At 32.7% G+C, this 22,557-nt stretch overlaps 1 protein-coding gene across 11 annotated transcripts in view; it reads right to left on the bottom strand.

The window, feature by feature from the left end:
- Positions 1 to 22,557, bottom strand: part of LOC145276773 (cyclin-dependent kinase 17-like) — a 534,353-nt gene that overhangs the window by 487,239 nt on the left and 24,557 nt on the right. The window lies entirely within an intron of this gene.

Below are 22,557 nucleotides of genomic sequence, written 5' to 3'. Positions count from 1 at the left end.
ATTCTCACTTCCGCTGCCCTCGTAGCATAGAGGTAAGTTATCACACTTTCCCCCCCCCTTCAGCTGAAGGTTTTGAGTTCAAGCCTATCTGCCTACCAAAACTTTTTTTTTTTTTACACCTTGAAACACCCGGGTAATGCCGGGCACCCATGCTAGTAATAATATAAAAGCGAAAATGTGTGTTAGTATGTACGTTTCTTGTGTATGCCCGGCAAAAGCCTTGGAGGGTCACTAATTCTGAGAACTTTTTATATACTTCCTGGATTATAATATCTCCGATTTACGAAAGGAGGTCGGATCTATCTTTTATTTGAATGACCTTTTCATGCTATTTCTTGGTCTTTGCATGTTTCTTTGGCTTTTTCGCATAAAAGTGAAACTTATTCGAAAACAGAATCACTTCGCTGGCCTCCATGGACAGCAGGTGTTGACGGCAATCAGTTTTGATCACTGTGGAGAATACCCCTTCATATCAGACAATTGCTATTCATTAAGACCATGCAAGAGCTCTCCCCTCTTATGGGGAGCTGATTTCCCCCACCACAGTGGAAAGAACTGGCTTCCAGCCAAACCTAAGTGCATGATTTCATTTCTCCTGTGTGAACTCATTCACTTTCCACAATGTTAACTTTTTGATCGCTAAGCTAGAATGCTTTTCAATCCCTTCCCTTCCTGGCCGAGCGGTAAAATGTCAGGGTTTTTTTTTCCTTTTTCTTTTCACCTTCGCGTCAAAGCTTCAGGTTCGAGACTACCAAAACTTTTCCTCATGCTCACTTTCACACACAGCCAGACAACCAGGCATCCACGGTAGTCATATATATATATATATATATATTATATATATATATATATAAGAGGCAAAATGTGTGTTAGTGTCTGCATTTTTTGTGCATGTCCGGCAAAGGCCTTTTTCAGGAAGACGCTTACTGTTTCTTAGAACCTTTTATTATAATATCTAAGATTTATGAAGGGAGGGTGCATCTATCTTTTATTTGAACGCCTTTTACATACTATTTTCACAATATTTCTTGTTCTACACGTGTTTCTTTGGCTTTTCAGTATACAAAGCGAAACTGAATCTGTAGCATAAAAAAAACTCCCTGACACTCGTGCCAAAGACATCCAGAAAGCAATGAGGTTTGATCAATGCAGGAGAAACCCCTTATATCAGACAAATGCTATTCATTGGATACTCCCCTTTTTATGGGGAGCTGGTTTTCCCCTCAACCCAACATCTTGGGGAAACAAAACCAAAAAAAAAACTGCCTCGCAGAAAAAATTAACTGCTGGCCTCTATGGCGTGATGTTTGACCTCATTAAATTCATGCACCTGTCAAGTTCTTAATCGTTAAATTAAAACGTTTTTCATTCCTCTCCCTCTGTGGCTGAATTGGTAAGATACCAGGCTTTTTTTTTCCTTTTCTTTTTCAGCTCCGCCACAAGGCTTCAGGTTCGAGCCTACCTTCCTATCAAAATTTTTTTTTCTTTTACACCTCCAAAACACCCGGGAAACACCAGGCCCTCCACTAGTTATAGATAAAAGGCAAAGGTGTGTGTGTGTATGTTTGTATGTCTTGCAAAACCTTTGGACAGAGGTGACGAATCCTCACAAGATTGGTATCGTTTTAAAGTTCTTCTCTTCGGATGACAAATATAAAAAAATTGGCCAAAAACATTAATTCCTTCACCCTAAACTGGGCAGTTTTCTACAAGGAATGGTCGTTTCTTTTTTTTTTTTTTTGCATCGCCATTTTTGCAAGTCATCATATTGGTTGGATTGATTTCACTTAATTTCAATGTTCCAAACTTCTGGTCAACGATGGAAACATCGGCAAAGACGTCACTTTTCTTTTTGGGTTTTTTTTTCCTCCTTCACGTTATGGGTTTGAGCCTGCCTGCCTACTACCACTTTTTTTTTTCTCTCCACCCAAACTGCCTACTGTTGTTTTGCCCCTCCCCTCATTAATATTAATTAATTTCTTTTAAACTCCTCCCCTCCCCGACCGGTCTCCTTACTCGACCTAAGCAACGCAGGGGAGCCCCACTACTATACCACTTTTTTAACACCTTTTAATTCACCCCCCCCCTCAGGGGTCATCACTACACCTCCACTCATCCAGGCCATGCTGGGTACCCCCGCTAGTATATATATAAAGGGCAAAATGGGCGCGCACATTTGTATATGTCCGTGAAAGGCTTTTTGTGTTGAGGTTCTCGCATTGGTTAGATTCCAGGAGAAGCGTTCTTATACTTCCTACCGAGACAATTACTATTTATTTGGATACTGCCAGAGTTCCCCTTTTCCCCCAACATTAAAAACGATGCTTTCGTGGGGATACAAATAAATAAAATGGCAGAAAGCGGGAAGCTTAACTGGCCTCGGACCAGATTTAACGTTCATTTCTGCGTGTACATAATTCTTAAGTTAATTACCAACTCATTGATTTCGCTATCCATGATGACAAAATGGTTAGCGAGGAAGACTAATTACCCTACGTTTTCGAGTTTGTTCCCACCTTTCTCTATTTATATCTTTTTTTTATTTTATTTTTTTATTTTGTCTTTGTGCTAATATCCTCCACCCGGGCAAAAGTTAATTACCAACTTTTTTTTTTTCACATTCTTTTCTTCCTTCGCGGTACGGGTTCGAGCCTGCCAGCCTACTACCACTTTTTGAAAAAAAGATTTTTAACACCTCCAAACACCCCGGCAACCCCACTAGTTATATATAAAAATAAGTTTATAAAATCAACAGTAGGTTCTCTACAGTGCAATGTAGACTACATTGTATTATGGACAAAATCACTGCAGGGAGGCATGTGATGTTTCCTCCTGGTGCATTGTGATCGATCGCAACTAGAGCAGGCAATCAATTCATTTGATTGAAAAATGGGTGATTTCACAGATTTTGATGAATAATATGGGAGTGTGAAACATTCGTTGATCATCATTCAATCCCAGGCAACATCAGATCTTCCTGCTAGACAGTAAATAAAGAATCTACGGCATATAAAATGGCAATGCTTAGCTAGGTGAGGATGGCAGTCATCAGGAGCAGTAAGGAATCCATTTTACCTATCGGTTCCACTACACGTTATTATCTGCAACGATTTTTTAAATTATGATTTAAAATTACTTTCATGTAAAGTTGTTTGAAAAATATATCTTTTTTCTTTTCTTTTTTTTTTGTTTTTTTTTGTTTTAACTCTTTTTCACCCCAAACAAAGCATATTGCCACTTGAAACGTAAGGGGTTACTATTTGGGATCGTGGGGAGTCGAGTAGTGAGATGCTTATTCATATTACATTTAAATGTCAGTAGTAGAGTCAGGGGAGCAGGAAACAGAGAGGGAATTCCAAAGTCTAACAATTTCTTCCCTTGAACTGCTAAAGTTTTCTGGCATCTAGGGACCTCCACAGTGAAGGACTGGGATTTTTCTGCTCGTCGAGAGCATGTTGAGGAGGGACAAATACTATAAGTTCAGAGCACATTAAAGCACCTGTAAAATAAGCACAAGGATGTAACATTGCGGTGATGAGAGAGATAGGAGTTCGGCTAATAGTGCTGGACCTATTAGACATGAGAGTCTTTTTAGGACCCTGTGTAAGAGAGAGACTAGTAGATACACCAACCTAGATGTGGCAATAATACTTCGTTATGTGTCATGGCAATCGGTAGTGGAAAAGGTTTCTGGTAGTTGTTAAAGGAAAGAAGCTTAATCTTAGTAGCATTAAATGTTACCATCCACTAGTGAGAGCCTAATCAAATTATATTTAATACAAAAAATAAATTATAAAAATAATAAAAGTCATGGTTATTTTTTTTAAATTATTCTTTGATTCTAAACTGGTGCAGATTTCGTCGGGGGTAAGGGAGATCTATTTTCTAGCCATTAACTAAAAAGTGACTTTTTTTTAACAGAGTTGATTCCCTTGTACCAACTCATTCCTCAACTTGTCTGACTGTATGCGTGCACATGTGTATCCAGAAAGGAGCTGAGCAGGAAAAAAAAAAAAAAATAAATAAATAAATAAAAAAGAGGGGGGGGGAGAGAGAGAGAGAGAGAGAGAAGAGAGAGAGAGAGAGAGAATTTTTACTAGAAATGGGTCACTTTTCCCCCCTGGGTAGCCCGGCTAGTTAGCAATAAAACATTAAATTAAATTTGTTAACTGAAACCATCACACACACATTTAAAAAATTCAAAGTTGAAAAGAAATGTTTCTTCTTCAAATACATATGTAGAATAAACAATACACAGTCGCTACCTCTTTATCATTTATACATTGGATATAAAAATAGATAGATTTTGCTTTAAAGTAGATTAACAGAAATAAATTATAGATTTGTAAAAAAAAAAAAAAAAAAAAAAAAAAAAAAAGGGTGCACTTTAAAGCTATAAAACTTTGAAAATATTCCATAATCAGAGATTAAATGATTCTGTTAAATAACAATATCGATTTAAAATACTTTCATTTCCATGTTCTTTAGCACATCAAAAAGATCAAATACTTTTTCTTATTTTATTTTTTTTTTTTTTAAGATGAAAAACTTACTCTTTGTGTTTAAAATATTTTAAAGATTATATGTTAACAAATGCAAGATTATATTAAAGTGACAAATACTATGCCATTTCTAAAAGTTTACAAGAAGGTAACATTTAAATTTCCAACAAAAGTCTTCATTGCTTTGAACTGATATTTTCAGCAATAGTCATATTTAACAACTCAATTTCTATTTGATGTATACAAATATTTACAAGTGGTATGAAAATATTAAGAGAATAAAAACACCATAATATATGTATTTGGATTCTTTGGACTAATATGTTGATCTTTGTTGCTATATAAATAAGTTTTGGCTGATGTAATCTCTGCCCTTTTCGGGAGCATCTTTTCTAACTCAGGAACCTTCTGGTTGAACTTGGGAGTCTTTATACTGAATTCACAAACCTGGGTGAAATTTCTAACTGAACCTTTTATTTAATTTACGGAGGTAGATTGTTCTCATTTTATCAGACATAACTAGAAGTGTTAATTTATGTTTATTTTTAGCTATTATCCTGCAGTAAGGATGAAATCTTCAATTCTCTCAGAGGACACTCATCATAATCATTAGATCATATGTCCATGAAGATAAGGATGAAATGAGAACAATCTACCCTTGAGGGTTAAATAATAGATTGTTTAAAATTCCATACAGGTTTTCCAGACTTCAAAGATTTGCAGTTATAAAAGATGCACTTTAAGAAACGTTTTCACAGAATAGAAAATGTATCTAGCATTTGTTTGTAAGTCAAAATTAAATAACTGTATTTTCTAATTCTTATGAAATCGAGTTTTAAGAATAACACGAAGAAAGGAAAACATTCAAGATAATATAGAAACACCCCTGGCCTTTTGGCTAGGAGCAGAGTGTAGTAGCTGTTTTGATACTACAGTTCACCTTTCTATCCTAGATTAGTGAACGAGAAATAGTAGACTGAAGCGACTATTATTTTCATTACAGTTAAGATTGCATCTTTTGGGGAGCTGGATTTTTGCAGCATTAAAAACCGACCTTGTGTCTAACTGCTCCTGTGAGGAGGCACATAAGTATAGACTTGACTATTCCAAAAGTTTCATTTTTAGCTTTTTAAGCAATAATTAAACCTGACACAGTTGTGCTCGATAGCTTTGAATGCACACAACACAAGCTAATACTTAATTGACATAAACCAATTACAAACTTCCTCCCACAATAAAACTAGAATTAAAATAGCAATAAATGAGCACATTAAGACTATTTAGAATTAACATGTATTAAGTAAGCTCTAAACAACCATTTTATATAATTATTTTGATTAATACTAAGTACATATAAACCAACGTACATTTCTGCATTGTGACTATATCAAATTCTAAACAGAGTACACCTTTACATACAAGTTTAAAAATTACACACACACACACACACACACACACACACACGGTGTCCCAAAAGAAGCTGATGGTTTAAAAAAAAATTCATACCTTTTTAATTTTTTGTATTTTTCTTTTATTCTTTCAGATCATCTAATGTAACCCTTCCAAGGTCATCATGAGTCGTTACACTACCGAGGAGCAGATATTTATCGTAGAGTCGTATTTTCGTATTTTCGGTTGAAGGGGTCACAATATCAGAACCTCAAAGAAAATTTCAACGAAACTTCAAAACAAGAAATTCCCCTACTCCCAATGCAATAAAACCAGCCACAATAAATGCCCTTAAAAACAATATAGAGGAGGAAAATAGGGCCATAAGCCCTGAACGATTAAGTGATGTGCTGGATAATGCCCTGCAGAGAGCACAAGGGTGTGAAAATGAAAATGGTGGACATTTGAGTAACATCATTTTTCATAACTAAAATTAGACCTTGTGAAAAACATACGCTAGATTAAGTTGTGTAAATAAAATTAGAATAAGTAGATTATGATATCTTACTATATCTCAAAATATCATGGAGAGGCTCATCCACCTACATATGAAAATTGGTAAGCCTAACTTAAATATTAAGGAAGTTAATCAAATTTAAAATCCTTCAGCTTCTTTTGGGAGACCCTGTGTGTATATGTATATATATATATATATATGTATGTATACACACATTACAACTATATTTTTGCTAGTATATATATCTATATATATAAAAGCGAAAATGTATGTGTGTATGTATGTTCGCTTTTCCTCGATGTCCACGAAAGGCTTCTTTCAAAGAAGCGCTTGCTCGCTTCACAACTTCTTAAAACTTTTTATATCATCTATAAATTGTAATATCTCAGAGTTATCCACGGAGCTCGCGTGTCTATTTAATTTTATTGACTTTCAAACGTTAATTATTCCACATTTCCCGCATCAGCACGCGTTACATTCGGTTTTCGGTATAAAAAAAAAGTGAAACTCAACTCTAATCGCAGGCCACAAGCCAGTTGTCTCAAGAGAGACAAGTAACGTTTGTTCAATGTCGACTTCGTCATATCAGACTGTAGCTTTCATTTCGCTCCTCCTAATAAACAGGGAGCGGATTTTCAAAAACAAACAAACCGATTTATTCACCTCATTCAAAACTGTCCCGCACAAAATAACTGCTGAATACCTATCGCCGTCACGTCAATCAAAAACGCGCACCTGTTTTTTTGTTTTTTTTTAAACACTTTACTATTTTCCAACTGCTCGTCGTGAAGGCTTCGTTTCTTTTTTTTTCACGGGCACCTGTTTTTTTTTCACATACCACGAAAAACACCCGGGCAACAAATCATCTTGCTTGGGCATTGAGACAGTCTATCCAGTTTACGAGTTCTGATTTCACAAATTCTGCGCATGCATTAATAAATAAAAAAAAAAAAAAATGCCATAAAGCCTTTTTTTCTTTTTAAATCAGCAATTTACGGGTCGTCTTCTTTCTTATTTTATTTATTTTTCAATAGATTTATACATTTTATTTTTCTACACACCTAACATAAACAAAATGAATATAAATAAAACCGAAAATAATTTTTTTAAAATTAATTTGCATTACAAATAAATACAATCGTTCCACTTGAGTGTTTTACTTTTCTTTTTCATTTAAAATGATAAAATACACAAATAATGCCTTCATAATTTGCCGAGGGATGTTGAAACTAAAATAGTAAGTAAATTTTATATTCATGTATTACAAAAATACATATTAATTTGCATCCCCTCGAAGCAAAGGGCAGATTGTGCGATTAAAATTTTTTTTGTTTTTACGTTTAAAATATGCAAATAAAAACAAAACTGTAAATGCCTTTTATTTTTGTTTTCATTAGCATTTTACGAATCGTTCTTTTCTGTATTCCATATTTTTCCTTGCATTACTTTTTTAAGAATTCTAATATAAACAAAACGATATTATACCGAAGATAATAAAACAATGCACGTTTTGAACGTCCTAAATTGTTTAAAACGATTATTTTATTTGTATTTTTCATTGCAAGTTGAAATCGTTTTCAAACAAAAATGAAAACAGGTTTACGATTTAAACTATTTTAAAGTCTTATATATTTTGCAACCAACAGTTAAAAGACGTTTCAATTACTCAGATCAGCTTGCCCAGTCATTGAAACCGTCGTAATAAACAATAAGTAACTGTTACCGAAAGCAATAAAAGTGACATCTCATAATTAACTAGTTGGTTAAGAAAAAAATGAAGAAATTAAAACCATTTAACTGGTAAATTCTATTTCAGTTCCCTTTAATTTTAAAAGTGAATTTCTCACTAACTGTAACCCAACACAATAGCAGTTACTTTTCTACGTATTTGCTTTAGTTTTTTTTTTTACGATTTAAACTATTCTCAAGTCTTTTTTTATTGCATTAGATTCCATAATTGACAGTTTATAGACGTTAAAATTACTTGCAAATGTTTATTAATACTTTTAAGATTATGCAAACAATAGACATTTTTGCCTGTTAAAAACGGACATAAGTGCTTTATGCCATATTTATAAAGTAATGTGATATTGTGGTAACTAATCTGTACTAATTCCTAACTGCGCCTGACGGATACCATAATACTAAGTTCGCAGCACCTTTACCAAACAAAAAAAAAAGAAGATAAAATACTTTACAACTCTGACATTATATAGAAACAGATGTACGAGAAAGATGATAATTATTGCCAGCCTGAGGATCAAACTCTGTCAGAAAGTCATCTTGGGTTCCGTAGGCTGGTATTTAACCTCCAGGCTATCAGTAATTAGCACAAGTAAGGGAAATTAATTTCTATTAATACTGATATATATATATATATATATATATATATATATATATATGTGTGTGTGTGTGTGTGTGTGTGTGTGTGTATATGCGCACATTCATTAGAATACTTGTCCTAGCATAAATAAAATTATTTCCCTGTACAGAATGGTTTTTCATAGCTTTTAAATCCCTTTATAGGGATAAAACTACAGAAGTAATATATTTCTTTGTTTAGGACTCACTCCTAAACTAATTGACTGATCATTATGGATTTTGTAACGCAGTAGCTATGCAAAAATGTAGGATATAATTAGTTTTAGTTTTATGCAAAAAGAAAAAGAGGGGTGAAGCCCTATGTGAAAATTCAGATATGTCCATTTTTTGTGAAACAAGGTATTAGACATAGATTAATAAATATTCCAGAATTTCAATTTCTCTAGAGTATTTTAAAGGATTTTTAGGGAACATAATATGGGCAAATCTCCCATTTGAAAATTCAAGCAGAGAGAGAGAGAGAGCATATAAAAAAAGAGAGAGAGAGATAACTCTAAACTTATATAGTTTTCTAAAATTTATATGGAAGTGGTGCAATAGTAACTGGTGTTGGCTTGGTATTCTAAATCCAAGATCTGTCAGACTTGTAAAGTTACTTTTTACTAATACTCTAAATTTATGCTCTCCAGCTATGGCTGAAATAGTAAATGTCAATCCTCTTGAATTAACACATTCAAACTGGCACAATGTACATCTGTAAAAATGTCACACCTGGTGAAGAGAGTTGGCTTTGTTCTCTACAATGCAGTATCCACTATAATTAAATTCGTTTGTACAGGTCGTCTGAGATGCTTATAGGCCATTCTCAACGGAACACTCCCTGATAATGACATTTATTATAGTAAGCAATAAATAAGATACAGAATTTCTGGTAGATAATGCCAATCAATCTGCATATTACATTAAGGATATTCCATAGCAAATTGGCTATAATTACATTTTTATTTTGATTGTCGGCACACTTGATGTTTGTATTTGCATATAAAATGTGTGAATATTCCTTATATATATATATATATATATCTCATGTACCTGTTTCAATATCTATATGTATAAATAGTTGTTAGTTACTCAGTGGAGATTAGAAAAGACAGAAAGAATTCAGTTAAAATAACAATGATTCAGACCTGATGGTCTATAATATGGGCCAAGTAGTGAGGCTCTACAATGAAAAGAACCAAATCATTGCTAAAAGTGTAGCTTTCAATACCCCAAATGAAATCAGTTGTAAGTTTTAACCAAGTTTGGTAGCAATTAGTCAAGCGATGTGAACGCTAGGCTGTACATGAGCAAACAATGACAAACCAACAAAGTCAACCGAAAACAATCTCCTTCGTGGACGCAACAAATTGACAACATCTACATGTATGAATAGCTGTTTCATTGCATGAATAAAATCCAAAGTTAGTTGCTCTCAATGCAGACTAGAAAAGAGAGAAAGAAGAATCCAGTTGAAAAACAAGTGATTCAGACTTGGAATGTCAGGTATGAATAATGATGAACAGCAATCTTATTTTTTTATTTTTAATGTCCCACTTAATTTTTCTTAAATAATCACATGGAATGTACAGGAAATATGCAATACTGATTTTTTGTGTTTATTTTTCATACCAATTAGATTCAGAAAAGTGATGTCATGCATCCTCTTTGCTAATTTCAATTTAATTTTTTTTTAAATAAAATACCTTTTCAGGAAATATACAAATTACATCGAAAACCTTTTTATATGCAGGGGTTCAGAGAAATATAAGGAAATATTTTAAATCTAATTAACTATAGAAATGCAGCCAGTTAAAAAAAAAAAAAAAAAAAAAAAGAAAAGAAAAAAAAAACGCGGCTGGAGAAAATTAACTCCCTCTTAAAAAATCACTCTGAAGAAAATTAAGGTTATTTGTCAGAAAGATGAGCAGCAGTTAAAGGGATCAATAGATTATCAATGCAAACATTTAGTTAGAAGTTAAGGTCTTAACTGGTGTCTCTGTACTTATAAGAAAGAGTTCTAATGTATAAAATGTTTTTTTAATTCTTTTTTAAATGAGCACTTATATAGTTGTGTGCAGATAGGCAGTGGTTCTGTGCATCCAAACTGGGATAGGGTGAGGTATCCACTCATATTCAAACTACTTCCCTTTCTCATAATATTCCTCACTACTTGAACTTATACTTGAATCTTATATGCATACAATCCAGGAGTTATTTCCAAGCATCACACAACTGCACTTACGATCATTCCAATTTGGTCAATCATTTAAGTTCCATCATTAAACATTTTCTCCACATAATGCAGAATACGATCTACCATGTATTAACCATCTCCAAGCCTTGTGTCTGATTAATTAGTTGGCTAAACTAAGTCCAGGAACATATGTTATCACACCATCTACTAAATGAAATGACTTATTTCCTTTTCTGCATCCTTCCACCATAGTTGTTGCAATAGTGTTGCCTTTGGTCAGGTTGAGCTGACTTCTTCCCTGGTTTGTTTGCATCACAACCCAAACCAACATAATGTGTTGAACCAGGATGGTATTGGTGGTGTTATGTTCTTTGAATTTTCGAGGTAAAATTCATCTTCAGAAAAAAGAAAAAAGTGTACAAACACTCAACTGAGTAGTTATTTATAACTACTCAGTTGAGTGCTTGTACATTCTTTTTTTTTTTTATATATGTTGGTAAATAAATAATTACTTTCTTAATTTCTTATTTGATATATGTTGGTAAATAATTACTAATAAAAAAAATTATTGAAATCTTAATATTGTTGTTCATTCAGTTTATTTTGTCTTATATCCAACTGTTTTTCTACCAAACTGCATAGTCATAGCTTTTAAACATAATTTTTTATTATAGAATTTTTTTTTTTATATATATTATTATAACAGGTCTGGATCACCCTGAATCCGACTATATAAGGTTTGTAAGAGTATTTTGTGAAGTTTATGATACTAACCAGACAGAACAGACACACATGCACAACTTCCCTTTATAGGAAATTGAAAAACACATGCAGCCACTTTACATTCCATTAGTTGCTATACTCAGCCAGTGAGCTCAGAACACAACTTAATTTCTATGTATTTCTGACCCCAGCTCTTAAAGAAATATACAACTCTTTCCTTTCTGAATAAAATGATAAATCTATTGCAAAAGGGATACTTCATTAATTTTAATGAAGCATTTCCAGAGGATGTGAGAAATGTTTTCATCCTGCTGAACCGTAATTAAAGAACTTAATTAAGACTAATGAGATTTCCAGAAAAGGTCCTTCATTTATTTCCGTAGCAAATTTAAAAGAATTACCAGAAAGTTGTTTCTGTTGTTATTAAGGCAAAACTTATGATTACCTTTTTTTTAAAAAAAAAAAAAAAAAAAAAAAAAAAAAAAAAAAGTCTACAATAAATCACAACAAAATGATATTCAATTGCTGATATGTTATTTAACCTTTACTTCATATATATATATAAACATATATATATATAAAATATATAATCCCACAATATCAATATTATTCTCCAATCTTCTCTTCTACTTCCAGAATCGACTTCTTTTCTTAGTAGCCAAGCTTTGACCTTCCACTAGAGCTGAACAGTATGATTTTAGTTTGAGTATTGATAGCGTTGTTTTCCTCTCATACCATGATTTTTACTTTTTTAAATCTAGTACTAGCTGTAACTACCATTTAATTTTGGTTCTGCATTTTTGAACTATATTAAAAAAAAAAAAAAAAAAAAAAAAAAAGATTGGTATATATTGAAAGGTAAATTGCATTATTATGGTATTGTTTGATTCTTAAAATAGTGATTAAAACCAAACTTGTTTAAAACATCTTACTAATTTTGATATGTATGAAGTACTGTTGTCATATTTGGGCTGGTGCATCTCCTACTAGTCTCACTCATGGACAGGATTCAAAAGAGAGTTGCCAACCTGATAGGTCCTGAACTGTCATCTAAGCTTCAGCCTCTGTCCCATCGACAAAATGTTGCATCCCTCTGCCTGTTCTAAAAAATATTTTAATGGTGAATGCTCCGACAAACTACAAGCACTTGTACCCCCCCCCGACATAAATACCTCCAACAAACCCGACAAGCAGATAAATACCACCCATACACAGGAATCTCTAGGTATAAGATAGCCTTCTATTCCAATAGTTTCTTCCCCAGAACTGCTAGACTTTGGAACTCCCTTCCGGGATTCTGCTTTCCCAACTGTACTGACATGCAGAAGTTCAAGTGTAATGTGAACAGATATCTTGCTGCTCATGTCCCTTCAACTTATGTCCTTGATAGTAGCCCCCTACTTCAAAGTGGCACTGTGCCTTGCTTCAGGGTGAAAATTGAATTAAAAAAAATTGTTTTAATCTCTAAAATTATTGCATATAAATTACTTTCATAACTCCCCCCCCCCAAAAAAAAAACTTTCTTACCATGTTTTTATTTATTTTTTTTTTCAAATGAGGATTGATAAATTGTATTATTCAAATGACTTTTGTTATACCACATTATTTTGAAGACATCTGAAGTAGATTGTTAATTACATGAGACGGGCCGCTGTAATTGGTATGTTAAAAAATGTTTTATATGTAATGGGGACTTGAAATAATTCATTAAATAATTCTGCAATTAAACGTTGGTTTATATTTAAATTATTCTTAAGGAGAATATAATAGTCAAACTATTACATTTCAATTTTTTTGAAATTGCTTCATTACAAAATATGTGCTGACTAAGACAGATTGTAATCACATATACAGATATCTTATGTAAACAGAAATTTTGTCAGTTTGTTCGTCAGTCACAATTTTTTTTTATGTAATAAATAGTGTGGATTTTTTTTCTCGTTTTTAAACATCAAATATCTTAGTTACTTTTAAAAAAAGAAAAAATATTTTAAATAAAGTAAATAATAAATTCCCAACATTAAAGCAAACATGATTGGATGTAACTATATTACATGCCCAGGTAACACTAAATCACCCTGCTTGTCGGCTAAGGGTCAGGTGGGGTGTTTGACATGAAGTTTAAGAAATTCATTCCTTTTTCCAAAACACTGGAATATGTTTTTTGCCGATATGGTGGATAGAGGGGGAATTTCTCAGCAAAGTGAAGTTGACATTGGCGATGACAAGTTCGCCCTGATATCTAGGAAGATACTGTCACTGGGCCACATGTTTTATTTTAAGTGCCGGACCACCATGTAAGTGATGGGAATCGAACTGAAAGATGGAAGGGCATAGCTGATAATACAGTTTCTTTAAGACAAAAATGAGTTGGAGAGGGAGAAAGGAAAAGGAAAGAATTAAAGAGAAATATGATTGAAGATAGAGAAAGAAAAGAGATTCTGAAGAAAAGAGAAAAGAAAAATGATAGAGAAAGAAAAGAGTACTCTCCAAACGACAGAGAAGGAAATGCTAATCTCAAAGAGATGGTGGTCAGAATTAGGGTTTAATAAAAAAAAAAACATTGTGTTTGGGAATGAGAGAGGATTTGCTTGCTGGCATAGAAGAGTATGCATCGCTTTGGGCTCCTGCCCAGAGGCCAGAAACCTCCACAGAAGAGCTGTTGAAAAGCTCTTGCTCCTCTAAGTTGTCTGAACGAACCTAAGTTGAAACCATCCTGCATCATGAAACCGTTAGAAACCTGAAGAATTAACTTTCCTTTGCACAAAGTGTATCCTGAATATCTAATGAATAATTATTATCGTTTATAAAAAAAAAAAAAAAAAATGATCTCTGAATTATAATTGAATTGTAGGATTTGAAAACTAAATTAATTATAACATCAACTCCACAACCAACCTAGACTGCACCAGAGCATCTACAAAAAGGAATTCAACACAATGTCAACAAACGGCCAACCAGAGTTCAAAAAGGTATTTCCACATGGACTTAGGATCATGCACATTTTGTGCGTTCTGAGCATCTGAGCGGTATTTTTCAGTGACTAGACTTGAAGGGTTTGCCACTAGATAGAATTAAAAGTGCACAATTTCTTGCACGTGTGTATGATGAGAACTAGCTCAGGTTGGGTTACAGGACACTAAAACCATAAAATCTTCAGTCTAACATTCTACTAACTGACCCATTTGAATTTTCTTAGAAATGCTTGAATGAAGCTATCTATAAAGGCTTTAAGGTTAAATGGGAACAAATAGGTAGACATATTTCAAGACAAATGGCGCAAATCACTTTTTGATAAAAGATGACATTTTTAAAAAACAAATCTTAAATTATTTTTTTTTCATTGCAAGATTTGATCATGAGTTTGTTTGTCATTCTTCTGTTTGGAACATTTTAATTGCAAAGTGAAGACAACTTATCTTAGGCCAAGCATCTTTATAAAAACTCCAATAATCAGTTCATCATGCTAAAGTTTGAAACAGGACTGTTGCCAAGGCCGCTGGAAAAATGGTGGGATCCTTCTATCGATCCAGTAGATATCTCACTGCTGATGCAATTCTCTATCTATATAAGAGCCAGGTACATCCAACTATGAAGGACTGTTGCCACATCTGGGCAGGAGCAGCTAGAAATGACTTGTCCTGCCTTGATAGAGTTCAAAATAGACTTCGTAGTCTCATAGGAGATATCCTTTTCTCTTCCCTGCAACCTCTATCTCACAGAAGAGATGTTGCGAGTTTGTCTCGGCTGTATCGTTATTTTCATGGAAAGTGTTCGACTGAGCTTCAGTCTATGGTTCCCACCAAGCCAAACTTTCACAAGAAACACTCATCTATCTGAAAACACTATCAATAATTCCCCCCACTTGTTATCTGTGCCTAAACCTAAATGTAGATTCCATGAACAAAGCTTCTTAGAACTGCACGCCTGTGGAATTGTCTTCCATTTTCCTGCTTTCCAACTGACTACAATATAGTTGTCTTCAAGTCTAACGTAAACAAGTTCTTGATGAGCTGTCCCACTTGTTAACAAATTTACCAAATTTCCATTACTAACGATTACTATATTGTCCAATTTCTACTGTACACTCTTTAACCCTTATCCTCGAGTGACCTCTTGGCCTTGATAAGTGGTGATGCCTATGTAAAAAAAAAAAAAAAAAAAAAAAGATTCAGTAGCCCTAAATGTAGTGGAGCTGATATGTAAAATGAATTGATCACTCAGCCTCTGGTGATGATGATCGCCTTAGCCAGATGAGGTATCACGGTCATGTGCTGGGTAAAAAGTTGCTTTTCTAAATAAGTGAGGCAAGCACAAGCCGCGTAAACTTGGTGGTAAAAAATAGGAAATTCAATTAATCCATGTTACTGGCTATACAGATGACCCGTTTCACCAACCAGCAGACAGTGTTCATAAACAAAATTGCTCTTTTATGTTTTGTTTGGTATATGTGACATTGACATACTAGAGATTCTTTTTTTTTTTTTTTTTTTTTTTTTTTTTTTCATGAAATCGCTCTAGACAAAGCTTAAAACTACTTGATGGAAGGAGCTTAAAAAAAAAAAAAAAAAATACTACCACATGAAGGTCAAAAACCGGTCAACAATAAGTGTAAGATATGTAATAGACGATTCTACTTATACAAGCGGAAGCACCTCTGTCAGATGACATGAATTTGAGAAAGAAAAAGAAAACCTTGAGTTTGTAGATGGATTCTTTATATACATGTGGCATTAATTTTCATAGGAGGGGAATAGCATCTATAAGAAGATCGAATTGGAGAGGACAGGAGGGAGAGTTTTTGACAGCTGAGAGAGAACATAGACGCTGAGAGTTGGTTTTATGAATTAAGGAGTTGGTGTGAATTGCGATAACTGTGAAGAGTTCTGAAAATTTTTTCCATCTACAAAGTAGATGGATTCTGACCCAGAAAACAATTCTTCTCCCTTTGTCAGAAACACCTCATGAATTGCAAGAACTAAAGAACAAAATAAGGAGAGCTAGAGTCCAGAGACGTTCGAAAGTAAAACCCAAGGTCCACTTTGTCTCTTGAGTGTCTGTTCCTCATATCTTGTTTCTGTCCATTTCTAAAAATCTAAAAGGTCTCATGTTCATTCTCAGTTTTGTGTAAGTCAACCCATGATCAGATAGCCTGGGGGAAGGGGTTACTGCCCAACTACCATTCACTAAAGCAATAAACTTGATCTGATGCCCTGATTTAAAATAGTAATTTTAGATGTGTCTACATCTGTCAGTCTGCTGTCGAATTTGATATAGTTTGCAAAATGCACATATTTAATGGACGTATGTTATTTTCTATAAGGACATAACTCACTCCCACAAGACATAAAAACGATCAATAATCATAATGACAATATGTGTGTGTTCGATCACTAGCAAACAATGTATCAGGGGAAGAGAAATGCTAGAAGTAGTAGGAGGAGTTTATTAAATACAAAAGTCTCACAGTCTGAAAGCTATGAGCTGGGAAAGAGGAGTGAGAGTAAGGAAAGAAACGAGTAGTGAGAATCATTTTTTGCTTTTAGAGGTAATAGTGAAAAAGATTAAGATATAAGGAAAGAAGATTTACAAAATATAAATGACAATATTTTACTTATTTCAAACAACAGTTACAAGACTTTTTCTTAAAGAAAAAAAAAAGGAGAAAACAGAAAAGGAGAAAAAGGAAAGAGGAATAAAAAAAAAGAATAAGAGAACGGAAAAAAAGCAAAAGTTATTTAATTTGGTTTGTTTAATTATTCTTAAAATAAAAATTTCAATAAAAACTAATTTTATTTAATAATAAAAATATATAAAATATTTAAAAAAAAAGTATTTGTTTATTTGATACTTGGTATTCATTTTGTTCCCAAAATGACCACTTCAAGCAAACGTGAACGTTTAATTTAACTATTGTGCATTACTCCCTTCAAAAGCATTTACAAACTCTAACTTTATTCCATTTTTTTTTTACTGAAGTAGCAAAGATGTAAACTGTAGGACATGCTGCTGCTGTTGTTGTATAGTGAATGTGGGGTATCTTTTTAATTAGCTATTTTCCGTTTGAATGTCCTTAAAAGTATTCAAGGAGAAACCGGGGCAAAGGATTGTCTGGCAAGTCCAGAATTTATTTTTATTTAAAACCAGACAGCTATTTCTTTAAAATAAATAAATAAATAAATAACTGAAGCGTGACAGACCAACTAGACCTCTAAGGGAGAGTAGGACATTAAAAGTGCATACAACTTAGTGAAAAAAATGTCTACAAGCTACAAAAGAAAAAAAAACATAGTCGAAGACGATATAAAGGCTTGTTTTTTATTAGCTAGCACACCGAAGTGTAGGGGAAGGAGCCATTCGTTTTCCAGGAGTGCTTCAGTTATCTTTGCTTCTCACTTTATATACTGCAGAGTGTTTAGCAAAGGGGCATCAAGTGCCATTTAAGTTTTTGGAATAACTGAGGATTGAACCCTAGTTTCTCAGGCGATTAGCAAACATTTTAACCATTAAAGCAAACAGCTACAGATAAAATGGGTATAAATAGTTAGAAAGATGTTTCTATCATAAAACATTTGCTCAATAATCAACTTGTGTTTTGTTTTCATGGGGATGACACGTTCAGATGTAACATTTCATTTTGTTACAGGTCACAAATAGCATTCATGAGGTACAACAGAATTATGATATTCTTGACACCATTGATTTTCAGACTACATCACAAAATTGTTGGCCCTGTGTATGAACTTAAAAGATATTCATTGGTAAAGTCCCATTTAGGGGCTGTGGGAAATATGGATTTGCTTCTTAGTTACCATAGCCCCCAGATCCATTCTGGCTCTCTTAAGACATTTGGTCCTACCAAATCAGGCTGTCTGAAGATATTAGCTTCCTAACTAAAAATACACCAAACATTGATGTTATTGTTCCCCCCTTTCTTTTTGCAAAACTCACTGATGTTCTACAAAGTCAAAAACAACATATTCTACAAACCAAGCCAAACCAAACACTTTGAATAAATATTTGAAGGTATAAAGAACTTTAAACATAAACATTTTTCTTCAAAATTCCTGTATTCAGCCATAACTAACTCAAAAAAGGTTGGCATATCGTAAAATAAAACAACCAAACAAAATAGAATTATTGGTTTCATAATTGTTCCTACATACAAAAGAGAACCAAAAACAGTACTTATAAATATAAACAGGATTTATTTGTGCTTACAAGTAATACACTGAAATATGCAACATATGTCAAAACCTTCTAATATGTTGAGATATAAAAAAAGTGGACCACATGTTATAGAACAAAATAGCAGTGGACAAATAAATTGTCATTTCAGTAATCAAACCACAAAAAAATAAAAAAACAAAAACGGTTGGCAACCATGTTGCCACTTCAATCAGACCTAACAGAGGGAAAAGAAGAAGCGGACTTGTGAACCACATCTATATCACAGTAAGACTAAACCACAAATAATTAACTAGCCTATCTACTTGTGATTAAGGACTTAAAAAAAGATGTTCACTTAGACTAAGTATTAGTATATTAAGTAGAAATTCAGTACTAAAACATTCTAAACTAGAATATTTTTATCATATATAAAATTATACAAAAACAAAAATATCAATAGGTATTTGAATTCAAACACCAGTTTTAAAGTTATTGTACAACTATTATGAAAATATATTTAGAAAAAAAATGATGACCATCTTTGGTAGTATTGGAACTATTATTTGGAATTGAGAATTCAAAAAGATTGTGCCAATTTTCCGAGGTTTAGAACAATCCTTTATTTTTTTTTTGCTGACTGAAAACAAGTTTCCCTTGTAGTACTAATGATAAATATTTATTGATTTTAAACTACGACCAGTTAAGCTAAAATCTATATCCCACGCCTTAAAGTGTATTTTTACATTTGCGAAAATATATGCAAAGATTACATGGGATTTTATGTTAATCCAAAAGTTAAAAACAATAGCAACTCTATAACAAAGTATTTTGAGATTTAAAAAGTATCAGAATTCGTAATTGTATTGGAATCTTTGATAGATTTTTATTAGTTAACATTAATTTTAGGAGAATCCTAAAAAATGTTGCTCAGCAGTTTTTTGTAACATTGTATAAAATCATTATATTCTATTATTTATATATATTTTTTAAAATGCAAGCTATATCGATTTGAATTGGATCAGACATGCGAAAAAATGAACATTTTCTTGGCACATTGGATGTGTTAATATGGTCAACATAAATAAATAAATCTAACAGGATAAAAGGGATAGGAGTTTAATTATTACATGCCATAAGGAAAATAACACTTGCCCATTTTTTTTTTTTTACAAAATGGTAAATTTTCTTTTTTGTTTAGTTAGTGACATTAGTTATTTATGCTATATTATTTTGTTTCAATGAGTAATCGATTAACATTAAAATGAAAAATAATCTGCAAGTCATGTAGAGGTAACTGCACAATTTTATTCAACTATACATATTTTGTTTATTTCTATATTTCAAATTATATTTAATAAATAATTAGTTTAGAAAATGTGGTTAAATAATCAATTGTTACTTTCCTGTACTTTTAACTAATAACAATTCTCAGAGTTAAATTTGACACACTGTTGTCAAAGTTCACGATTCCAAATTAGACAGTCTCTGAAAAACAGGGTTTTTTGTTTTTTTTTTATTCAAGTCGACATTATTTCATTTGCATATGAGGTAACAGAAATCTCATTTCCGAGATCGCAGCATATATATAATTAGAAGCAGCCGCCATTGTTTATTTTTAATTTTTTTTTATTATTATTAATTTTGGTCTGCCACCAGACCCTACATACTGCACAAAATCAGGTTTGTACTAATTTTTAAGGCATTTTTAATCACAGAAAATAAAGTACAGGAAATAGAAAAATGAGATTTTTTATTATCTGAAATTATAAAGAGAAATCTTTAATCAAAATGAGTAATATTATCCACAGATTAAAATGATTCATTTCGTTTAATTATTTTATTTGTTTTATATGATCATAGAAAAAAAAAACAGTTGGCTTTATCAGCATTGTTTTAATTGAAATCAGCTTTTAGTCCAACCTGCATTTTAAAATAAAATCACATTATTAATAATAATATTATTTTTAAAGAAATAATTGTATTTTTGTGTCATTTCGTATTCACTTCATACTTTTAGCTGACCACCCGTTTGGAATATTTATCTTCCGCACATGCACACGTGGTAGTACTTGTTCCTGTGACTTTATTGCATAGATAAATATGACAGGCCAGAAAGATTAAAAAAACAAAAAACATTTGGTTAACATAACACGTGTTAATTACGTTTGTCAGAGATTAGCCATAAAAGGGTCGATTAAAGGCATAAAATACATTAAAGCACACAAAAGAAGTAACTGAAAGAAGTGTATCACAAAGAATTACCAATGTTCCAAGACAATAGATAAAAAGCATGAGCAGTTGAATAAACCAAATTAAAAGTCTATGAAGGAACACTGATTTATTTACATAGTTTTGATAGTAATAATGCACCACTGACAAAAATACAAACAAAACCATTTGGTTCCTTGACCATTGTCAGAGAGTCAGTTGACTCAATCAGAAAAATAACTAGCAAAGCTAGTTAGGGCTGGCTAAATAGGGTTGGTTCAAACAATGTGTTACCAAAAAGGAGAGATAGCCTTGTCTCTGAATTTCACTCATGTTGGAAACAGAATAGAAAATCTCATGACAGTATCAATTTCAAGCATTAAAACCAAATATCTCGAGAGATAACTTTGGTATTGGTATAACGATAATTTAATTTTTTTTTTTCTTTTACTACCTATGTATTAACAAAGTTGCAGAAAACAAGAAACAGTTATCTATCTTTCCCATTATATAAAAGGAACTTTGTGTGCGAGTTCATTACCTATGGACTCTAAAACAGCTGGGCCAATTTTTATGAAATTTCACACAAAAGGTAATTTATGTGCTTGGTAGTGTTCTTACATAAGTTTTCTATCAGAATGTCTTTGATAAGTAATAATAATTCGGTGAAAGAAGGAACAAGCGATTTTGACCAAAGTTAACACCTTACACAGCCTAACATCACAAGTGCATTTGAGAAGTTATATTACCACACAAGCCAGACATAAAATCAACAGTAGGTCATTTGATATGACCGGAATGCATTTGAAATAAATGCTTCTGATTAAAGCACAATTGCATCATCATACTTGACTTTTTCATTTTAAACTTAAATTCAAGCCATTATCACCGCATAAACAGTAAGGCCAGGTATATAAAATCAACAGTAGGTTCTTTATATGACAAGGGTGTATTCGAAATGAATGTTTCTTTTTAGAGCACAATTGAAGCATGATACTTGACTTTTACACTAAAGTTTAAAATGCAAGCTATTATATATAAAAATAAATTTATAAAATTAACAGCAAGTTCTCTACAGTGCAATGTAGACTACAATGTATTGTGGACTAAGCCATTGTAAGAGGCATGTGAATCTTCCATCTTCCACACGATGGGTTCTCAACTAGAGCAGGCAATCAATTGATTTGATTGAAAAGTGGGTGAATATCTTTGATTTCGATGACAATAAAAACGTGGTAGTGTGAAATATTCATTGACCATCATTCAATCCCGGACAACATCGGATTTCCCTGCTTAGTTATATAAAAAGAATGGGTGGTCTTAAGATGTGGCCAATCAATGCGTTTAACAATGAAAGTGATATTTCAGATTTAAATGTGATAAGCTGAATGACACAACCTCTTATACAGATTCTTGGTCGTATTCTAAGAATAAAGACAGACAAATCAAATCTATGTTTAAAACATAAGACATAAGATCGAAATGTTCTT

This window comes from Euprymna scolopes, chromosome 5 (assembly GCF_053919585.1).
Source record: "Euprymna scolopes isolate OS-2025 chromosome 5, ASM5391958v1, whole genome shotgun sequence".
NCBI lineage: Eukaryota > Metazoa > Mollusca > Cephalopoda > Sepiida > Sepiolidae > Euprymna > Euprymna scolopes.
The sequence above is the reverse complement of the archived record's forward strand: the minus strand, read 5'-3'. Positions and strand labels throughout refer to the sequence as shown.